This window comes from Oncorhynchus nerka, unplaced genomic scaffold, assembly GCF_034236695.1.
Source record: "Oncorhynchus nerka isolate Pitt River unplaced genomic scaffold, Oner_Uvic_2.0 unplaced_scaffold_835, whole genome shotgun sequence".
Classification (NCBI taxonomy): Eukaryota; Metazoa; Chordata; class Actinopteri; order Salmoniformes; family Salmonidae; genus Oncorhynchus; species Oncorhynchus nerka.
The window spans coordinates 15001-37500 of NW_027040436.1; the positions used below are offsets into that span (position 1 = coordinate 15001).

The following is a 22500-nucleotide window of genomic DNA, read 5'->3' on the forward strand; positions in this document are numbered from 1 at the left end:
TACAGTAATATATATCTGCTGGGCTGTCAACACATACAGTAATATATATCTGCTGGGCTGTCAACACATACAGTAATATATATCTGCTGGGCTGTCAACACATACAGTAATATATATCTGCTGGGCTGTCAACACATACAGTAATATATATCTGCTGGGCTGTCAACACATACAGTAATATATGTCTGGTGGGCTGTCAACACATACAGTAATATATATCTGCTGGGCTGTCAACACATACAGTAATATATATCTGCTGGGCTGTCAACACATACAGTAATATATATCTGCTGGGCTGTCAACACATACAGTAATATATATCTGCTGGGCTGTCAACACATACAGTAATATATATCTGCTGGGCTGTCAACACATACAGTAATATATATCTGCTGGGCTGTCAACACATACAGTAATATATATCTGGTGGCAAAAGACAAAACAGCTCTCTATGGGAGTATATGGCAGTAAAACAGCTCTCTATGGGAGTATATGGCAGTAAAACAGCTCTCTATGGGAGTATATGGCAGTAAAACAGCTCTCTATGGGAGTATATGGCAGTAAAACAGCTCTCTATGGGAGTATATGGCAGTAAAACAGCTCTCTATGGGAGTACATGGCAGTATATCTAGTTTACTTTATCAGAGTGGCTTTGGATCGGACTTTATCGGGATATTTAGTCCACCACACTAAACAATCTGGGGCTTCCTGAAACTTCTGCTCATGTGCAGATGATACAATGATACCATGATACCATGATACAATGATACAATGATACCATGATACAATGATACAATGATACAATGATACAATGATACCATGATACCATGATACAATGATACAATGATACCATGATACAATGATACAATGATACAATGATACAATGATACCATGATACAATGATACCATGATACCATGATACAATGATACAATGATACCATGATACCATGATACAATGATACCATGATACCATGATACAATGATACCATGATACAATGATACCATGATACAATGATACAATGATACAATGATACAATGATACAATGATACAATGATACAATGACACCATGATACAATGATACCATGATACAATGATACAATGCGTATTCTCTACATTACACACAGAGAGCAGGCTACTGAGGGCAATGGTTGTCGTTTAGTAAAATGATACAATGATACAATGATACAATGACACAATGACACAATGATACAATGATACCATGATACAATGATACAATGCGTATTCTCTACATTACACACAGAGAGCAGGCTACTGAGGGCAATGGTTGTCGTTTAGTAAAATGATACAATGATACAATGATACAATGATACAATGACACAATGATACAATGATACAATGATACAATGATACAATGACACAATGATACAATGACACAATGATACAATGATACAATGATACAATGATACAATGCGTATTCTCTACATTACACACAGAGAGCAGGCTACTGAGGGCAATGGTTGTCGTTTAGTAAAATGATACAATGATACAATGATACAATGATACAATGACACAATGACACAATGATACAATGATACCATGATACAATGATACAATGCGTATTCTCTACATTACACACAGAGAGCAGGCTACTGAGGGCAATGGTTGTCGTTTAGTAAAATGATACAATGATACAATGATACAATGATACAATGACACAATGATACAATGATACAATGATACAATGATACAATGACACAATGATACAATGACACAATGATACCATGATACAATGATACAATGCGTATTCTCTACATTACACACAGAGAGCAGGCTACTGAGGGCAATGGTTGTCGTTTAGTAAAATGATACAATGATACCATGATACAATGATACAATGCGTATTCTCTACATTACACACAGAGAGCAGGCTACTGAGGGCAATGGTTGTCGTTTAGTAAAATGATACAATGATACCATGATACAATGATACAATGCGTATTCTCTACATTACACACAGAGAGCAGGCTACTGAGGGCAATGGTTGTCGTTTAGTAAAATGATACAATGATACCATGATACAATGATACAATGCGTATTCTCTACATTACACACAGAGAGCAGGCTACTGAGGGCAATGGTTGTCGTTTAGTAAAATGTGATTAAAGCTCAACTAATGTCTGCAAGAGCACATTACGGTCACAGCATTCTACATAACACAACATAATACTGTAAGACAAAACAACACCGCATCCAATCGTCTGTGATCGTTCTTCAAAACAAATGAACCAATCAGCTTCATGGATATGCATTCAGATGTTGTTGAGCTACACAGTGTTGAAGGAGCCTACAGTGTTGAAGGAGCCTACAGTGTTGAAGTAGCCTACAGTGTTGAAGAAGCCTACAGTGTTGAAGGAGCCTACAGTGTTGAAATGGCCTACAGTGTTGAAGTGGCCTACAGTGTTGAAGGGGCCTACAGTGTTGAAGGAGCCTACAGTGTTGAAAGAGCCTACAGTGTTGAAGGAACCTACAGTGTTGAAGTAGCCTACAGTGTTGAAGTAGCCTACAGTGTTGAAGGAGCCTACAGTGTTGAAGGAACCTACAGTGTTGAAGTAGCCTACAGTGTTGAAGTAGCCTACTGTGTTGAAGTAGCCTACAGTGTTGAAGTAGTCTACTGAAGTATCCTACAGTGTTGAAGTAGTCTACTGAAGTATCCTACAGTGTTGAAGTAGTCTACTGAAGTATCCTACAGTGTTGAAGTAGTCTACAGTGTTGAAGTAGTCTACTGAAGTATCCTACAGTGTTGAAGTAGTCTACAGTGTTGAAGTAGCCTACAGTGTTGAAGTAGCCTACAGTGTTGTGTTGAAGTAGCCTACAGTGTTGAAGTAGTCTACAGTGTTGAAGGAGCCTACAGTGTTGAAGGAGCCTACAGTGTTGTGTTGAAGTAGCCTACAGTGTTGAAGGAGCCTACAGTGTTGAAGTAGCCTACAGTGTTGAAGTAGCCTACAGTGTTGTGTTGAAGTAGCCTACAGTGTTGAAGTAGCCTACAGTGTTGAAGGAGCCTACAGTGTTGAAGGAGCCTACAGTGTTGAAGGAGCCTACAGTGTTGTGTTGAAGTAGCCTACAGTGTTGAAGGAGCCTACAGTGTTGAAGGACCCTACAGTGTTGAAGGGGCCTACAGTGTTGAAGGAGCGTACAGTGTTGAAGGAGCCTACAGTGTTGAAGGAGCCTACAGTGTTGAAGGAACCTACAGTGTTGAAGTAGCCTACAGTGTTGAAGGAGCCTACAGTGTTGAAGGAGCCTACAGTGTTGTGTTGAAGGAGCCTACAGTGTTGTGTTGAAGGAGACTACAGTGTTGTGTTGAAGGATCCTACAGTGTTGTGTTGAAGGAGCCTACAGTGTTGAAGGAGCCTACAGTGTTGAAGGAGCCTACAGTGTTGTGTTGAAGGAGCCTACAGTGTTGAAGTAGCCTACAGTGTTGAAGTAGCCTACAGTGTTGAAGGAGCCTACAGTGTTGTGTTGAAGGAGCCTACAGTGTTGTGTTGAACGAGCCTACAGTGTTGTGTTGAAGGAGCCTACAGTGTTGTGTTGAAGGATCCTACAGTGTTGAAGGAGCCTACAGTGTTGAAGTAGCCTACAGGGTTGTGTTGAAGTAGCCTACAGTGTTGAAGTAGTCTACAGTGTTGAAGGAGCCTACAGTGTTGAAGGAGCCTACAGTGTTGTGTTGAAGTAGCCTACAGTGTTGAAGGAGCCTACAGTGTTGAAGTAGCCTACAGTGTTGTGTTGAAGTAGCCTACAGTGTTGAAGTAGCCTACAGTGTTGAAGGAGCCTACAGTGTTGAAGGAGCCTACAGTGTTGAAGTAGCCTACAGTGTTGAAGTAGCCTACAGTGTTGAAGGACCCTACAGTGTTGTGTTGAAGGAACCTACAGTGTTGTGTTGAAGGAGCCTACAGTGTTGTGTTGAAGGATCCTACAGTGTTGAAGGAGACTACAGTGTTGTGTTGAAGGAGCCTACAGTGTTGAAGGAGCCTACAGTGTTGAAGGAGCCTACAGTGTTGAAGGAGCCTACAGTGTTGTGTTGAAGTAGCCTACAGTGTTGTGTTGAAGTAATCTACAGTGTTGAAGTAGCCTACAGTGTTGTGTTGAAGGAGCCTACAGTGTTGAAGGAACCTACAGTGTTGAAGGACCCTACAGTGTTGAAGTAGAGTACAGTGTTGTGTTGAAGGAGCCTACAGTGTTGTGTTGAAGGAGCCTACAGTGTTGTGTTGAAGGAGCCTACAGTGTTGTGTTGAAGGAGCCTACAGTGTTGTGTTGAATGAGCCTGCAGTGTTGTGTTGAAGGAGCCTACAATGTTGTGTTGAAGGAGCCTACAGTGTTGTGTTGAAGAAGCCTACAGTGTTGAAGGAGCCTACAGTGTTGTGTTGAAGGAGCCTACAGTGTTGTGTTGAAGGAGCCTACAGTGTTGTGTTGAAGGAGCCTACAGTGTTGAAGGAGCCTACAGTGTTGTGTTGAAGAGGCCTACAGTGTTGAAGGAGCCTACAGTGTTGTGTTGAAGGAGCCTACAGTGTTGTGTTGAAGGATCCTACAGTGTTGAAGGAGCCTACAGTGTTGAAGGAGCCTACATTGTTGTGTTGAAGGAGCCTACAGTGTTGAAGGAGCCTACAGTGTTGTGTTGAAGGAGCCTACAGTGTTGAAGGAGCCTACAGTGTTGAAGGAGCCTACCGTGTTGAAGGAGCCTACAGTGTTGTGTTGAAGGACCCTGTTAGCCAGCCTGCCAGCATAGTGGAGTCTGCCACTAGCACAGTCAGTGTCGTCAGCTCAGCTATCCCCATTGAGACCGTGTCTGGGCCTCGATCTAGGTTGGGCAAAACTAAACATGGCGGTGTTCGCCTTAGCAATCTCATTAGGATAAAGACCACCTCCATTCCTGTCATTATTGAAAGAGATCGTGATACCTCACATCTCAAAATAGGGCTACTTAATGTTAGATCCCTCACTTCAAAGGCAGTTATAGTCAATGAACTAACAACTGACCATAATCGTGATGTGATTGGCCTGACTGAAACATGGCTTAAGCCTGATGAATTTCCTGTGTTTAAATGAGGCCTCACCTCCTGGTTACACTAGTGACCATATCCCCCGTGCATCCCGCAAAGGATGCACGATTTACGATAGCAAATTTAAATTTAAAAATATATATGTTTTTGTCTTTTGAGCTTCTAGTCATGAAATCTATGCAGCCTACTCAATCACTTTTTATAGCTACCGTTTACAGGCCTCCTGGGTCATATACAGCGTTCCTCATTGAGTTCACTGAATTCCTATCAGACCTTGTAGTCATGGCAGATAATATTCACATTTTTGGTGATTTTAATATTCACATGGAAAAGTCCACAGACCCACTCCAAAAGGCTTTCGGAGCCGTCATCGACTCAGTGGGGTTTTTCCAACATGTCTCTGGACCCACTCACTGCCACAGTCATACTTTGGACCTAGTTTTGTCCCATGGAATAAATGTTGTGGATCTTAATGTTTTACCTCATAATCCTGGACTATCGGACCACCATTTTATTACGTTTGCAATCGCAACAAATAATCTGCTCAGACCCCAACCAAGGATCATCAAAAGTCTTGCTATAAATTCTCAGACATCACAAAGATTCCTTGATGCCCTTCCAGACTCCCTCTGCCTACCCAAGGACGTCAGAGGACAAAAACCAGTTAACCACCTAACTGAGGAATTCAATTTAACCTTGCGCAATACCCTAGATGCAGTTGCACCCCTAAAAACTAAAAACATTTGTCATAAGAAACTTGCTCCCTGGTATCCGGAAAATACCTGAGCCCTGAAGCAAGCTTCCAGACAATTGGAATGGAAATGCTGCCACACCAAACTGGAAGTCTTCCGACTAGGTTGGAAAGACCGTACCGTGCAGTATCGAAGAGTCCTCACTGCTGCTCGAATCATCCTATTTTTCCAATTGAGGAAAATAAGAACAATCCTAAATGTATTTTTGATACTGTCGCAAAGCTAACTAAAAAGCAGCATTCCCCAAGAGAGGATGGCTTTCACTTCAGCAGTAATAAATTCATGAACTTCTTTGAGGAAAAGATCATGATCATTAGAAAGCAAATTACGAACTCCTCTTTAAATCTGCGTATTCCTCCAAACCTCAGTTGTCCTGAGTCTGCACAACACTGTCAGGACCTAGGATCAAGGGAGACAAGTGTTTTAGTACTATATCTCTTGACACAATGAGGAAAATAATCATGGCCTTTAAACCTTCAAGCTGCATACTGGACCCTATTCCAACTAAACTACTAAAAGAGCTGCTTCCTGTGCTTGGCCCTCCTATGTTGAACATAATAAACGGCTCTCTATCCACTGGATGTGTACCAAACTCACTAAAAGTGGCAGTAATAAAGCCTCTCTTGAAAAAGTCAAACCTTGACCCAGAAAATATTTTTAAAAACTAAATTGGCCTATATCAAATCTTCCATTCCTCTCAATTTTGGGGGGAAAAAGCTGTTGCGCAGCAACTCACTGCCTTCCTGAAGACAAACAATGTATACGAAATGCTTCAGTCTGGTTTTAGACCCCATCATAGCACTGAGACGGCACTTGTGAAGGTGGTAAATTACCTTTTAATGGCATCAGACCGAGGCTCTGCATCTGTCCTCGTGCTCCTAGACCTTAGTGCTGCTTTTGATACCATCGATCACCACATTCTTTTGGAGAGATTGGAAACCCAAATTGGTCTACACGGACAAGTTCTGGCCTGGTATAGATCTTATCTGTCGGAAAGACATCAGTTTGTCTCTGTGAATGGTTTGTCCTCTGACAAATCAACTGTACATTTCGGTGTTCCTCAAGGTTCCGTTTTAGGACCACTATTGTTTTCACTATATATTTTACCTCTTGGGGATGTCATTCGAAAACACATTGTTAACTTTCACTGCTATGCGGATGACACACAGCTGTACATTTCAATGAAACATGGTGAAGCCCCAAAATTGCCCTCGCTAGAAGCATGTGTTTCAGACATAAGGAAGTGGATGGCTGCAAACTTTCTACTTTTAAACTCGGACAAAACAGAGATGCTTGTTCTAGGTCCCAAGAAACAAAGAGTTCTTCTGTTGAATCTCACAATTAATCTTGACGGCTGTACAGTCGTCTCAAATAAAACTGTGAAGGACCTCTGTGTTACTCTGGACACTCTTTTCAAGACTGTTTCAAGGACAGCTTTTTTCCATCTACGTAACATAGAAAAAATCAGAAACTTTCTGTCCAAAAACGATGCAGAAAAATTAATCCATGCTTTTGTCACTTCTAGGTTAGACTACTGCAATGCTCTACTTTCCGGCTACCCAGATAAAGCACTAAATAAACTTCAGTTAGTGCTAAATACGGCTGCTAGAATCCTGACTAGAACCAAAACATTTGATCATATTAGTCCAGTGCTAGCCTCCCTACACTGGCTTCCTGTTAAGGCAAGGGCTGATTTCAAGGTTTTACTGCTCACCTACAAAGCATTACATGGGCTTGCTCCTACCTATCTTTCCGATTTGGTCCTGCTGTACATACCTACACGTACGCTACAGTCACAAGACGCAGGCCTCCTAATTGTCCCTAGAATTTCTAAGCAAACAGCTGGAGGCAGTGCTTTCTCCTAAAGAGCTCAATTTTTATGGCATGGTCTGTCTACCCATGTCAGAGACACAGACTCGGTCTCAACCTTTAAGTCTTTACTGAAGACTCATCTCTTCAGTGGGTCATATGATTGAGTGTAGACTGGCCCAGGAGTGTGAAGGTGAACGGAAAGGCTCTGGAGCAACGAATCGCCCTTGCTGTCTCTGCCTGGCCGGTTCCCCTCTCTCCACTGTGATCCTCTGCCTCTAACCCTATTACAGGGGATGAGTCACTGGCTTACTGGTGCTCTTCCATGCCGTCCCTAGGAGGTGCGTCACTTGAGTGGGTTGAGTCACTGACGTGATCTTTCTGTCTGGGTTGCCCCCCCCCCCCCCTTGGGTTGTGCCGTGGCGGAGATCTTTGTGGGCTATACTCGGCCTTGTCTCAGGATGGTAAGTTGGTGGTTGAAGATAACCCTCTAGTGGTATGGGGGCTGTGCTTTGGCAAAGTGGGTGGGGTTATATCCTTCCTGTTTGGCCCTGTCCGGGGGTGTCCTCGGATGGGGCCACAGTGTCTCCTGACCCCTCCTGTCTCAGCCTCCAGTATTTATGCTGCAGTAGTTTATGTGTCGGGAGGCTAGGGTCAGTCTGTTATATCTGGAGTACTTCTTCTGTCTTATCCGGTGTCCTGTGTGAATTTAAGTATGCTCTCTCTAATTCTCTCTTTCTTTCTCTCGGAGGAGGACATGAGCCTCAGGACTACCTGGCATGATGACTCCTTGTTGTCCCCAGTCCACCTGGCCGTGCTGTTGCTCCAGTTTCAACTGTTCTGCCTGCGGCTACGTAACCCTGACCTGTTCACCGGACGTGCTACCTGTCCCAGACCTGCTATTTTCAACTCTCTAGAGACAGCAGGAGGGGTAGAAATACTCTTAATGGTCGGCTATGAAAAGTCAACTGACATTTACTCCTGAGGTGCTAACTTGCTGCACCCTCGACAACTACTGTGATTATTATTATTTGACCATGCTGGTCATTTATGAACATTTGAACATCTTGGCCATGTTCTGTTATAATCTCCACCCGGCACAGCCAGAAGAGGACTGGCCACCCCTCATAGCCTGGTTCCTCTCTAGGTTTCTTCCTAGGTTTTGGCCTTTCTAGGGAGTTTTTCCTAGCCACCGTGCTTCTACACCTGCATTGCTTGCTGTTTGGGGTTTTAGGCTGGGTTTCTGTACAGCACTTTGAGATATCAGCTGATGTAAGAAGGGCTATATAAATAAATTTGATTTGATCCTACAGTGTTGTGTTGAAGGAGCCTACAGTGTTGTGTTGAAGGAGCCTACAGTGTTGTGTTGAAGGGGCCTCCAGAGTAGAGACACCAGAGTAGAGACACCAGAGTAGAGACACCAGAGTAGAGATACCAGAGTAGAGGTACCAGAGTAGAGACACCAGAGTAGAGATACCAGAGTAGAGGTACCAGAGTAGAGACACCAGAGACACCAGAGTAGAGACACCAGAGTAGAGACACCAGAGTAGAGACACCAGAGTAGAGACACCAGAGTAGAGATACCAGAGTAGACGTACCAGAGTAGAGACACCAGAGACACCAGAGTAGAGACACCAGAGACACCAGAGTAGAGACACCAGAGTAGAGACACCAGAGACACCAGAGTAGAGACACCAGAGTAGAGGTACCAAAGTAGAGACACCAGAGTAGAGATACCAGAGTAGAGGTACCAGAGTAGAGACACCAGAGACACCAGAGACGAGACACCAGAGACACCAGAGTAGAGACACCAGAGTAGAGACACCAGAGACACCAGAGTAGAGACACCAGAGTAGAGACACCAGAGTAGAGGTACCAGAGTAGAGGTACCAGAGTAGAGACACCAGAGTAGAGGTACCAGAGTAGAGACACCAGAGTAGAGACACCAGAGTAGAGACACCAGAGTAGAGACACCAGAGTAGAGGTACCAGAGTAGAGACACCAGAGTAGAGGTACCAGAGTAGAGACACCAGAGTAGAGACACCAGAGTAGAGACACCAGAGTAGTTGTGTTGAAGTAGAGGTACCAGAGTAGAGACACCAGAGTAGAGATACCAGAGTAGAGGTACCAGAGTAGAGACACCAGAGTAGAGACACCAGAGTAGAGGTACCAGAGTAGAGACACCAGAGTAGAGACACCAGAGACACCAGAGTAGAGACACCAGAGAAGAGGTACCAGAGTAGAGACACCAGAGTAGAGATACCAGAGTAGAGGTACCAGAATAGAGACACCAGAATAGAGGTACCAGAATAGAAACACCAGAGTAGAGACACCAGAGACACCAGAGTAGAGATACCAGAGTAGAGACACCAGAGACACCAGAGTAGAGATACCAGAGTAGAGGTACCAGAATAGAGACACCAGAGTAGAGGTACCAGAATAGAGACACCAGAGTAGAGGTACCAGAGTAGAGACACCAGAGTAGAGGTACCAGAATAGAGACACCAGAGTAGAGGTACCAGAATAGAGACACCAAAGTAGAGGTACCAGAGACACCAGAGTAGAGACACCAGAGTAGAGACACCAGAGACACCAGAGTAGAGACACCAGAGTAGAGACATCAGAGTAGAGACACCAGAGTAGAGACACCAGAGTAGAGACACCAGAGACACCAGAGTAGAGACACCAGAGTAGAGACACCAGAGTAGAGACACCAGAGTAGAGGTACCAGAATAGAGACACCAAAGTAGAGGTACCAGAGACACCAGAGTAGAGACACCAGAGTAGAGGTACCAGAATAGAGACACCAGAGTAGAGACACCAGAGTAGAGACACCAGAGTAGAGGTACCAGAATAGAGACACCAGAGTAGAGACACCAGAGTAGAGACACCAGAGTAGAGACACCAGAGTAGAGGTACCAGAATAGAGACACCAGAGTAGAGACACCAAAGTAGAGGTACCAGAGACACCAGAGTAGAGACACCAGAGTAGAGGTACCAGAGTAGAGACATCCAGAGTAGAGACACCAGAGTAGAGGCACCAGAGTAGAGGTACCAGAATAGAGACACCAGAGTAGATACACCAGAGTAGAGACATCCAGAGTAGAGACACCAGAGTAGAGGTACCAGAGACACCAGAGTAGAGACATCCAGAGTAGAGACACCAGAGTAGAGACACCAGAGACACCAGAGTAGAGGTACCAGAGTAGAGACATCCAGAGTATAGACACCAGAGTAGAGGCACCAGAGTAGAGACACCAGAGTAGAGGCACCAGAGTAGACACCAGAGTAGAGACATCCAGAGTAGAGACACCAGAGTATAGACATCAGAGTAGAGACACCAGAGTAGAGACACCAGAGTAGAGGCACCAGAGTAGACACCAGAGTAGAGACATCCAGAGTAGAGACACCAGAGTATAGACATCAGAGTAGAGACACCAGAGTAGAGACATCCAGAGTGGAGACCTCGGAGTAGAGACATCAGAGTAGAGACACCAGAGACACCAGAGTAGAGACATCCAGAGTAGAGACACCAGAGTAGAGACACCAGAGTAGAGACACCAGAGTAGAGACACCAGAGTAGAGACATCCAAGGTAGACACCAGAGTAGAGACACCAGAGTAGAGGCACCATAGAAGTTTCCTAGTTCCAAGGCCCGGTGGCCTCTTCTGACTGGTGTGTCTGGCCTTTCACACTCTCCCTATCAGACCTACACTACGCCTCAGAGGGACACTTTAAAACCCAACCTGTGCAGAAAGCAGCTTGCCTAACTGCCTAACTGATCACGCTGATAACGAGTGTTTGTAATTGAGTTGTTGTTGTTTTATGAGCAGTGGAGGTGTGTGGGTAAAATAATGTGTATAAAATCGAGCACACAGCCATGCAATCTCCATAGACAAACATTGGTAGTAGAATGGCCTTACTGAAAAGCTCAGTGACATTCAACGAGGCACTGTCATAGGATGCTATCTTTCTAAGAAGTCAGTTCGTCAAATTTCTTCCCTGCTAGAGCTGCCCCCCGGTCAGCTGTAAGTGCTGTTATTGTGAAGTGTAAACGTTTAGGAGCAACAACGGCTCAGCCTGCAAAGTGGTAGACCACACAAGCTCACAGAACTGGACCGCCGAGTACTGAAGAGCGTAAAAATTGTCTGTCCTCGGTTGCAACACTCACTACCGAGTTCAAAACTGCCTCTGGAAGCAGCGTCAGCACAATAACTGTTCGTCGGAAGCTTCATGAAATGAGTCTCCGTGGTTGAGCAGCCGCACACAAGCCTAAGATCACCATGAACAATGCCAAGCGTCAGCTGGAGTACTGTCAAGCTCACCATCATTGGACTCTGGAGCAGTGGAAACACGTTCTCTGGAGTGATGAATCACGCTTCACCATCTGGCAGTCCGACGGACGAATCTGGGTGTGGCGGATCCCAGGAGAAAGCTAACTGCCCGAATGCGGATGGATGAGGAATAATGGTCTGGGGCTGTTTTTCATGGTTCAGGCTAGGGACCTTAGTTCCAGTGAAGGGAAATCTTAACACTACAGCATACAATGACATTCTACACAAATCTGTGCTTCCAACTTTATGGCAACAGTTTGGAGAAGGCCCTTTCCTGTTTCAGCATGATAATGCCCCGTGCACAAAGCGAGGTCCATACAGAAATTGTTTGCCTAGATCGGTGTGGAAGAACTTGACTGTCCTGCACGGAACCCTGACCTCAACCCCATCGAAAACCTTCTGGATGAATTGGAATGCGGACTGAGAGCCAGTCCTAATCGCCAAACATCAGTGTTCCCGACCTCACTAATGCTCTTGTGGCTGAATGGAAGCAAGTCCCTGCAGCAATGTTCCAACATCTAGTGGAAAGCCTTCCCAGAAGAGAGGAGGCTGTTATAGCAGCAATGTTCCAACATCTAGTGGAAAGCCTTCCCAGAAGAGTGGAGGCTGTTATAGCGGCAATGTTCCAACATTTAGTGGAAAGCCTTCCCAGAAGAGTGGAGGCTGTTATAGCAGCAATGTTCCAACATCTAGTGGAAAGCCTTCCCAGAAGAGTGGAGGCTGTTATAGCGGCAAAGTTCCTACATCTAGTGGAAAGCCTTCCCAGAAGAGTGGAGGCTGTTATAGCGGCAATGTTCCAACATCTAGTGGAAAGCCTTCCCAGAAGAGTGGAGGTTGTTATAGCAGCAATGTTCCAACATCTAGTAGAAAGCCTTCCCAGAAGAGTGGAGGCTGTTATAGCATCAATGTTCCAACATCTAGTGGAAAGCCTTCCCAGAAGAGTGGAGGCTGTTATAGTTGTAATGTTCCAACATCTAGTGGAATTCCTTCCCAGAAGACTGGAGGCTGTTATAGCAGCAATGTTCCAACATCTAGTGGAAAGCCTTCCCAGAAGAGTGGAGGCTGTTATTGCAGCAATGTTCCAACATCTAGTGGAAAACCTTCCCAGAAGAGTGGAGGCTGTTACAGCAGCAAAGGGGGGCCACAACCTCATATTAATACCCATGATTTTGGAATGAGATGTTCGACGTGCAGGTGCCCACATACTGTTGGTCATGTAGTGTACGTTATGATAATTGCGCTGTTTGCTCTATAACCCATTAGTTCACACCGTGAAATACAATACAGCCGCGACAACAAAAAAGACAACAGTCACACAGTGGCAGAATAAATACACCAAGTCACTTGGCTCTGTCATAACCTCACATGGTCTCTCCTATCATTGCTATGCAGACGACACAAAATTAATCTTCTCCTTTCCCCCTTCTGATGACCAGGTGGCGAATCGCATCTCTGCATGTCTGGCAGACATATCAGTGTGGATGACGGATCACCACCTCAAGCTGAACCTCGGCAAGACGGAGCTGCTCTTCCTCCCGGGGAAGGACTGCCCGTTCCATGATCTCGCCATCACGGTTGACAACTCCATTGTGTCCTCCTCCCAGAGCGCTAAGAACCTTGGCGTGATCCTGGACAACACCCTGTCGTTCTCAACTAACATCAAGGCGGTGGCCCGTTCCTGTAGGTTCATGCTCTACAACATCCGCAGAGTACGACCCTGCCTCACACAGGAAGCGGCGCAGGTCCTAATCCAGGCACTTGTCATCTCCCGTCTGGATTACTGCAACTCGCTGTTGGCTGGGCTCCCTGCCTGTGCCATTAAACCCCTACAACTCATCTAGAACGCCGCAGCCCGTCTGGTGTTCAACCTTCCCAAGTTCTCTCACGTCACCCCGCTCCTCCGCTCCCTCCACTGGCTTCCAGTTGAAGCTCGCATCCGCTACAAGACCATGGTGCTTGCCTACGGAGCTGTGAGGGGAACGGCACCTCAGTACCTCAGAGCTCTGATCAGGCCCTACACCCAAACAAGGGCACTGCGTTCATCCACCTCTGGCCTGCTCGCCTCCCTACCACTGAGGAAGTACAGTTCCCACTCAGCCCAGTCAAAACTGTTCGCTGCTCTGGCCCCCCAATGGTGGAACAAACTCCCTCACGACGCCAGGACAGCGGAGTCAATCACCACCTTCAGGGTTTCAGAGACACCTGAAACCCCACCTCTTTAAGGAATACCTAGGATAGGATAAAGTAATCCTTCTCACCCCCCCCCCCCCTTAAAAGATTTAGATGCACTATTGTAAAGTGGCTGTTCCACTGGATGTCATAAGGTGAATGCACCAATTTGTAAGTCGCTCTGGATAAGAGCGTCTGCTAAATGACTTAAATGTAAATGTAAATTCCACTACATATATATGTGTTTGTTTCATCACAAAACTGGAGAACAACAACTGTCCGCTGAAATCCGCAAAGCAAACAGTGGTAATGGTAATGTATGGGTGGTAATGTATGGATGGTAATGTATGGGTGGTAATGTATGGATGGTAATGTGTGGATGGTAATGTATGGGTGGTAATGTATGGATGGATGGTAATGTATGGATGGATGGTAATGTGTGGATGGTAATGTGTGGATGGTAATGTATGGGTGGTAATGTATGGATGGTAATGTGTGGATGGTAATGTATGGATGGTAATGTATGGGCTGTAATGTATGGATGGATGGTAATGTGTGGATGGTAATGTGTGGATGGTAATGTATGTGTGGATGGTAATGTGTGGATGGTAATGCATGGATGGTAATGTGTGGATGGCAATGTGTGGATGGTAATGTATGGATGGTAATGTGTGGACGGTAATGTGTGGATGGTGGTATGGATGGTAATGTGTGGATGTAATGTATGGGCTGTAATGTATGGATGGATGGTAATGTGTGGATGGGATGGTAATGTGGATGGATGGTAATGTATGGATGGTAATGTGGATGGTAATGGATGGTAATGTATGGGTGGTAATGTATGGATGGATGGTAATGTATGGATGGTAATGTATGGATGGTAATGTGTGGATGGTAATGTATGGATGGTAATGTGTGGATGGTAATGTGTGGATGGCAATGGTAATGTATGGATGGTAATGTGTGGATGGTAATCTGTGGATGGTAATGTGTGGATGGTAATGTGTGGATGGTAATGTGTGGATGGTAATGTATGGATGGTAATGTGTGGACGGTAATGTATGGATGGTAATGTGTGGATGGTTATGGATGGTAATGTAAACGGTTATATGACCTGCAGCACGGTCAAGCAAGTTCATGTTTTCAACAGTTTTTACTGAGCAACTAGTGATTTAGAACGACGGAGGTTTCCGCAGGTCAAAGATAACAGGAGCCGCTATTCCAGCACCATTTCAACAGGAACATTTAAACCTCATCACATCAACAAGCTATATAAATATATATATATGCATAGTTTAATACGCTGAAAACAAACTTAAAGATTGCAAAAAACAAGGGATGTTTTTACAGTGCTAGGACCCCCCACAGTTGAGCTCAGCTCTACGCTAATTGGCTAATTAATATAATTTTTTAATTATCAAGGAAGGCCAAATGCTTGTTTGGCATCAATCAATCAAATGGGGCGGCAGGTAGTCTAGTGGTTTAGAGCGTTGGACTTGTAACCGAAAGGATGCAAGATCAAATCCCTGAGTTGACAAGGTACTAATCTGTCGTTCTGCCCCTGAACAAGGCAGTTAACCCACTATTCCTAGGCTGTCATTGAAAATAAGAGTTTGTTCTTAACGGACTTGCCTAAATAAAGGTTAAAATAATAAATGCTACGGCGGCAACATGTCATACTCTTTTGGTCCACACAGCATCAGATACATAGGCTACACATTGAGACACAGAGGGGCGCTGTTTCCCTCTCTCTGATGATTTCTCTGGTGAGATTCAGCAACTTGCGAATTGACTGAAAATTATGCAAAAAGACGAAAGATAAATTATTTTCATATTGTACAGCACACACACCTCACAGCACACACACCTCACAGCAGAAACACACACCTCACAGCAGAAACACACACCTCACAGCAGAAACACACACCTCACAGCACACACACCTCACAGCACACACACCTCACAGCACACACACCTCACAGCACACACACCTCACAGCACACACACCTCACAGCACACACACCTCACAGCAGAAACACACACACCTCACAGCACACACACCTCACAGCACACACACCTCACAGCACACACACCTCACAGCACACACACCTCACAGCAGAAACACACACACCTCACAGCACACACACCTCAGCACACACACCTCACAGCACACACACCTCACAGCACACACACCTCACAGCACACACACCTCACAGCACACACACCTCACAGCACACACACCTCACAGCACACACACCTCACAGCAGAAACACACACACCTCACAGCACACACACCTCACAGCACACACACCTCACAGCACACACACCTCACAGCACACACACCTCACAGCACACACACCTCACAGCAGAAACACACACACCTCACAGCACACACACCTCACAGCACACACACCTCACAGCACACACACCTCACAGCACACACACCTCACAGCAGAAACACACACACCTCACAGCAGAAACACACACACACCTTACAGCAGAAACACACACACACCTCATCTTTAAACCATCCTGTACATGGTACTCACCGACACAGTCACAGCACACACACCTCACAGCACACACACCTCACAGCACACACACCTCACAGCACACACACCTCACAGCACACACACCTCACAGCACACACACCTCACAGCACACACACCTCACAGCACACACACCTCACAGCAGAAACACACACACACCTTACAGCAGAAACACACACACCCCTCATCTTTAAACCATCCTGTACATGGTACTCACCGACACAGTCACAGCATTCCTCCCACAGCGTCCCCAGGCAGAGCATACACTCTTTACAACATGAACAGTTCCCATCGGACGGACGACACTGACACAGCTCCTGCAACACACACACACACACACACAATCAACTCAACTGAATAGACTAGCTACAAGATATACTGGCCTCAGAGGTTTTCCTGGTTTGGTTATGTAGGTTATGTAGGACTGGTTATGTAGGTTATGTAGGACTGGTTATGTAGGTTATGTAGTACTTGTTATGTAGGTTATGTAGGACTGGTTATGTAGGTTATGTAGGACTGGTTATGTAGGTTATGTAGGACTGGTTATGTAGGACTGGTTATGTAGGTTATGTAGTACTGGTTATGTAGGTTATGTAGTACTGGTTATGTAGGTTATGTAGGACTGGTTATGTAGGTTATGTAGGACTGGTTATGTAGTACTGGTTATGTAGGTTATGTAGGACTGGTTATGTAGGTTATGTAGGACTGGTTATGTAGGTTATGTAGGACTGGTTATGTAGGACATGTAGGTTATGTAGGACTGGTTATGTAGGTTATGTAGGACTGGTTATGTAGGACTGGTTATGTAGGTTATGTAGTACTGGTTATGTAGGTTATGTAGGACTGGTTATGTAGGTTATGTAGGACTGGTTATGTAGGACTGGTTATGTAGGTTATGTAGGACATGTAGGACTGGTTATGTAGGACTGGTTATGTAGGTTATGTAGGACTGGTTATGTAGGTTATGTAGGACTGGTTATGTAGGTTATGTAGGACTGGTTATGTAGGTTATGTAGGACTGGTTATGTAGATTATGTAGGACTGGTTATGAAGGTTATGTAGGTCAAATCAAATCAAATTGTATTTGTCACATACACATGGTTAGCAGATGTTAGTGCGAGTGTAGCGAAATGCTTGTGCTTCTAGTTCCGACAATGCAGTAATAACCAACAAGTAATCTAGCTAACAATTCCAAAACTACTACCTTATAGACACAACTGTAAGGGGATAAAGAATATGTACATAAAGATATATGAATGAGTGATGGTACAGAGCGGCATAGGCAAGATACAGTAGATGGTATCGAGTACAGTATATACATATGAGATGAGTATGTAAACAAAGTGGCATAGTTAAAGTGGCTAGTGATACATGTATTACATAAGGATGCAGTAGATGATATAGAGTACAGTATATACGTATACATATGAGATGAATAATGTAGGGTATGTAAACATTATATTAGGTAGCATCGTTTAAAGTGGCTAGTGATATATTTGACATAATTTCCCATCAATTCCCATTATTAAAGTGGCTGGAGTTGAGTCAGTGTGTTGGCAGCAGCCACTCAATGTTAGTGGTGGCTGTTTAACAGTCTGATGGTCTTGAGATAGAAGCTGTTTTTCAGTCTCTCGGTCCCAACTTTGATGCACCTGTACTGACCTCGCCTTCTGGATGATAGCGGGGTGAACAGGCAGTGGCTCGGGTGGTTGTTGTCCTTGATGATCTTTATGGCCTTCCTGTGACATCGGGTGGTGTAGGTGTCCTGGAGGGCAGGTAGTTTGCCCCCGGTGATGCGTTGTGCAGACCTCACTACCCTCTGGAGAGCCTTACGGTTGTGGGCGGAGCAGTTGCCGTACCAGGCGGTGATACAGCCCGCCAGGATGCTCTTGATTGTGCATCTGTAGAAGGTTGTGAGTGCTTTTGGTGACAAGCCGAATTTCTTCAGCCTCCTGAGGTTGAAGAGGCGCTGCTGCGCCTTCTTCACGATGCTGTCTGTGTGGGTGGACCAATTCAGTTTGTCTGTGATGTGTACGCCGAGGAACTTAAAACTTACTACCCTCTCCACTACTGTTCCATCGATGTGGATAGGGGGGTGTTCCCTCTGCTGTTTCCTGAAGTCCACAATCATCTCCTTAGTTTTGTTGACGTTGAGTGTGAGGTTATTTTCCTGACACCACACTCCGAGGGCCCTCACCTCCTCCCTGTAGGCCGTCTCGTCGTTGTTGGTAATCAAGCCTACCACTGTTGTGTCGTCCGCAAACTTGATGATTGAGTTGGAGGCGTGCGTGGCCACGCAGTCGTGGGTGAACAGGGAGTACAGGAGAGGGCTCAGAACGCACCCTTGTGGGGCCCCAGTGTTGAGGATCAGCGGGGTGGAGATGTTGTTGCCTACCCTCACCACCTGGGGGGCGGCCCGTCAGGAAGTCCAGTACCCAGTTGCACAGGGCGGGGTCGAGACCCAGGGTCTCGAGCTTGATGACGAGCTTGGAGGGCACTATGGTGTTAAATGCCGAGCTGTAGTCAATGAACAGCATTCTCACATAGGTATTCCTCTTGTCCAGATGGGTTAGGGCAGTGTGCAGTGTGGTTGAGATTGCATCGTCTGTGGACCTATTTGGGCGGTAAGCAAATTGGAGTGGGTCTAGGGTGTCAGGTAAGGTGGAGGTGATATGGTCCTTGACTAGTCTCTCAAAGCACTTCATGATGACGGAAGTGAGTGCTACAGGGCGGTAGTCGTTTAGCTCAGTTACCTTAGCTTTCTTGGGAACAGGAACAATGGTGGCCCTCTTGAAGCATGTGGGAACAACAGACTGGGATAGGGATTGATTGAATATGTCCGTAAACACACCAGCCAGCTGGTCTGCGCATGCTCTGAGGGCGCGGCTGGGGATGCCGTCTGGGCCTGCAGCCTTGCGAGGGTTGACACGTTTAAATGTTTTCCTCACGTCGGCTGCAGTGAAGGAGAGTCTGCATGTTTTAGTTGCGGGCAGTGTCAGAGCGGGCAAAAAAGTTATTTAGTCTGCCTGGGAGCAAGACATCCTGGTCCGTGACGGTGCTGGTTTTCTTTTTGTAATCCGTGATTGACTGTAGACTCTGCCACATACCTCTTGTGTCTGAGCCGTTGAATTGAGATTCTACTTTGTCTCTATACTGACGCTTAGCTTGTTTGATTGCCTTGCGGAGGGAATAGTTACACTGTTTGTATTCGGTCATGTTTCCAGTCACCTTGCCCTGATTAAAAGCAGTGGTTCGTGCTTTCAGTTTCACGCGAATGCTGCCATCAATCCACGGTTTCTGGTTTGGGAATGTTTTAATCGTTGCTATGGGAACAACATCTTCAACGCACGTTCTAATGAACTCGCACACCGAATCAGCGTATTCGTCAATGTTGTCGTCTGACGCAATACGGAACATATCCCAGTCCACGTGATGGAAGCAGTCTTGGAGTGTGGAATCAGCTTGGTCGGACCAGCGTTGAACAGACCTCAGCGCGGGAGCTTCTTGTTTTAGTTTCTGTCTGTAGGCAGGGATCAACAAAATGGAGTCGTGGTTAGCTTTTCCGAAAGGAGGGCGGGGCAGGGCCTTATATGCGTCGCGCAAGTTGGAATAGCAATGATCCAAGGTTTTTCCAGCCCTGGTTGCGCAATCGATTTGCTGATAAAATTTAGGGAGTCTTGTTTTCAGATTAGCCTTGTTAAAATCCCTAGCTACAATGAATGCAGCCTCCGGATATATGGATTCCAGTTTGCAAAGAGTCAAATAAAGTTCGTTCAGAGCCATCGATGTGTCTGCTTGGGGGGGGGGAATATATACGGCTGTGATTATAATCGAAGAGAATTCCCTTGGTAGATAATGCGGTCTACATTTGATTGTGAGGAATTCTAAATCAGGTGAACAGAAGGACTTGAGTTCCTGTATGTTGTTGTGGCCACACCACGTCACGTTAACCATAAAGCATACGCCCCCGCCCCTCTTCTTACCAGAAAGATGTTTGTTTCTGTCGGCGCGATGCGTGGAGAAACCAGCTGGCTGCACCGTCTCCGATAGCGTCTCTCCAGTGAGCCATGTTTCCGTGAAGCAAAGAACGTTACAGTCTCTGATGTCCCTCTGGAATGCTACCCTTGCTCGGATTTCATCAACCTTGTTGTCAAGAGACTGGACATTGGCGAGGAGAATGCTAGGGAGTGGTGAACGATGTGCCCGTCTCCGGAGTCTGACCAGAAGACCGCCTCGTTTCCCTCTTTTACGGAGTCGTTTTTTTGGGGGGTCGCCGGCTGTCCTGGTTGAAAGGCAGAACACAGGATCCGCTTCGCGAAAGTCATATTCTTGGTCGTACTGATGGTGAGTTGACGCTGCTCTTATGTTCAGTAGTTCTTCTCGACTGTATGTAATGAAACCTAAGATGACCTTGGGTTAAAAGCTGAAATATCTTGAGTCAATAAGTATTCGACCCCTTTGTTATGTCGAGCCTAAATAAGTTCAAGAGTAAAATGTTCATAACAAGTCACATAATAAGTTGCATGGACTCTGTGTGTAATAATAGTGTTGAACATGATTTTTGAACGACTACCTCATCTCTGTACCCCAACACATACAATTATCTGTAATGTCCCTCAGTCGAGCAGTGAATTTCAACCACAGGTTCAACCACTAAGAACAGAGAGGTTTCCAAATGCCTCGCAAAGAAGGGCACCTATTGGTCGATGGGTAAAAAAAAAAAAAAGTAGACACGGAATATCCCTGTGGACATGGTGAAGTTATTCATTACATTTTGGATGGTGTATCAATACACCCAGTCACTACAAAGATACAGGCGTCCTTCCTAACTCAGTTGCCGGAGAGGAAGGAAACCGCTCAGGGATTTCACCAGGAGGCCAATGGTGACTTTAAAACAGTTACAGAGTTTAATGGCTGTGATTGGAGGACCCACAACACTGTGAAAAGAAGGAAACATGTTCAGAATAAAAATATTCCCAAACATGCATCCTGTTTGCAATAAGGCACAATAAAGTCAAACTGCAATAAATGTTGCAAAGAAATGTACCTTACATCCTGAATACGTCACTGAGTACCACTACTCATATTTAAAAGTATGGTGTGGTGGCTGCATCATGTTATGGGCATGCTTGTCATCGGCATGGACTGGGGAGTTTTTTTATAAGTTGAAATGAAACGGAATAGGCTAGGCAAAGTCCTAGAGGAAAACCTGGTACAGTCTGCTTTCCAACAGACACTGGGAGACAAATTCACCTTTCAGCAGGACAATAACCTAAAACACAAAGCCAAATATACACTGGAGTTGCTTACCAAGATGCCATTGAATTTGGCCTAGTTACAGTTGTCTTAAATCGGCTTGACAATCTATGGCAAGACTTGAAAATGGCTGTCAGGCAATGATCAACAATGAACTTGACAGAGATTGATGAACTTAAACAATAATAACAAATATTGTACAATCCAGATGTGCAAAGTTGTTAAAGACTCACAGCTTTCAGAGACTTACCCAGAAAGACTCACAGCTCTTAGAGACTTACCCAGAAAGACTCACAGCTCTTAAAGACTTACCCAGAAAGACCCACAGCTCTTAAAGACTTACCCAGAAAGACCCACAGCTCTTAAAGACTTACCCAGAAAGACTCACAGCTCTTAAAGACTTACCCAGAAAGACTCACAGCTCTTAAAGACTTACCCAGAAAGACTCACAGCTGTTAGAGACTTACCCAGAAAGACTCACAGCTCTTAAAGACTTACCCAGAAAGACTCACAGCTCTTAAAGACTTACCCAGAGACTTACCCAGAAAGACTCACAGCTCTTAAAGACTTACCCAGAGACTTACCCAGAAAGACTCACAGCTCTTAGAGACTTAC

At 45.3% G+C, this 22500-nt stretch overlaps 1 pseudogene; it reads right to left on the bottom strand.

Moving 5' to 3' along the window:
- LOC135571034 (twisted gastrulation protein homolog 1-A-like) overlaps window positions 1–22500 on the bottom strand; it is a 46323-nt pseudogene that overhangs the window by 11998 nt on the left and 11825 nt on the right.